Consider the following 1,925-nt stretch of genomic DNA (forward strand, 5'->3'; position numbering starts at 1 on the left):
TTGCCGTGAAGCAACATGAAAGAAATGCGATTACCCTTACAACACAGCCACTTTCAAACCTACAGTATACTTTGGTTATTAATTATTAAAATTCATTTAAGGAAAGGAACATTTAGACGTCCACTGGATGAAACGGATTTAAACCATGCTGAGTATTTATGGGACATTTTAGCAGTTGACAGTTTGAGGTGTTTTTTTTTTTATTTATTTTATTTTATTTTTTTTTATTACAAGCCTTGTGATCAAATTAAATTAGCTTTTAACGCCAGAAACAGGTTGTCTTTTTGTATTCACCTCAGTCTTAAACCAGATGAAAGCTTACTTCCTCTCCCGGTGTGTTCTGGGATTCACTTCTTGAATGGTTTTATTAGTGTACTTGCCTTTCACTTACTGTATGTCGTGATTCCTCAGTATTTAGTGGCAAATCTATTTAATAGCAACTCTACACCATCGTTTTCGGCCTTTCTTAAAGTTACTCAGTACAAAATACTCTTCAGGCACGACTCGGGTAGGTTAAAATGCGAGAGGTTGGAATTGATTACCATTGATTAACATTGACTTCTCAGTGACTTTCCTATATGCTGTGTCTGTCCTGCCCTCTTTCTGTCCTCATGCACTGCTATAATGCCATACAGGTCGATTTTTGTAGCCTAATTGCATGCCAAACTTTGTACTATGGAAAGTTAAGCTCATTACTAGATAAAGCCAGACTATTTATGGGTATACTGTAATGCGTGTGAACAGCAGATATGCCGTACTTGTACACTTTTAGACTTTGGGCTTATTTTGAATACCTGTTCTTTTATTCACCTGGCCAAAACAACAACAAAAAAAGCTTTAGGTTGCTAGCTAAAGTTAAAGCAAATAGCTGAGTGAATGAAAAGGTTAGTTAAACTGGATGACTAGGTATAATGCACATAGGGGCTGTGTTGTATCCATAGGGCTTGGTCTAAAGCAGTGGGAACCAACCCTCTTCCATGAGATCTACCTTCCTGCAGGTTTCATCTCCAACCAAAATCGAACACACCTGTTTAACTTCTCGAGGCAATGATTAGATGGTCAAGTGGGCACGATTGTGGTCGGAGCTAAAGTCTTCAGGACGTAGATCTCCAGGAACAGGGTCGGTGACCACTGGTCTAAAACCATCTTGACTTCAGGTGTAAGAGATTCTCTTGAAAACTCCATTTTTATGGTTTAATCTTGTACACTTTGGGTGTGAGCACCAATGTTTTTAAACGGACAGATCGCTCTAGACTCTATGACCAAGACTCTAAAGTTGCAAAGGCAGGCGAAAATGTAACAACAACATCGTCCACCATCTCGCTCGAGTTGAACGGGTCACGTGACTAAATAATGTCATTGTTGATATTTGAATATGTCTGTTTTCTCAGTCCACGCTACAGTGCGAAAAATGGCGTTTTCAAATCGATCTACTTTTCAAATCGATCTACTGATCTAGGGGAAAGGTTCGATTTTCGCTGGATAAAAACATTCTCTCGGTGTGGATGGAAAGGACAAAACTATCCAGACCTATCCGGATTAACATGGACGGTGGACTACCTCCAGGTGAACACACCCACTTCATATCCGAGAGCTGTTAAGGAGGTGTATGAGGTGTACTGGGAACAGGGAAACACTAATCTGTGCGGGACATGTGGGAACTCCGGGTCAGGGTTAGGGGCGGAGTTAGTGTTCAGACCTTTTCTTATAACTTCACATCTCGATCAGTTGTTCAAATTCGTATGAAGTTCACAAGGAGAACTACTGTTTAACACGCTTCTTAAACACTCCCTAAATTCGGGCGCACGCAGCACTTTACCTGTGTAACTTTATGCAGTGAGGAAGTCGATGCTGGTTTGGCAAGCCAACAGCGCTCTGTTAAAGTCAAACGTTAAATACCCGTAAAACCGATCAATTCTGAAGTG

This window comes from Ictalurus punctatus, chromosome 29 (assembly GCF_001660625.3).
Source record: "Ictalurus punctatus breed USDA103 chromosome 29, Coco_2.0, whole genome shotgun sequence".
NCBI classification, from domain to species: domain Eukaryota; kingdom Metazoa; phylum Chordata; class Actinopteri; order Siluriformes; family Ictaluridae; genus Ictalurus; species Ictalurus punctatus.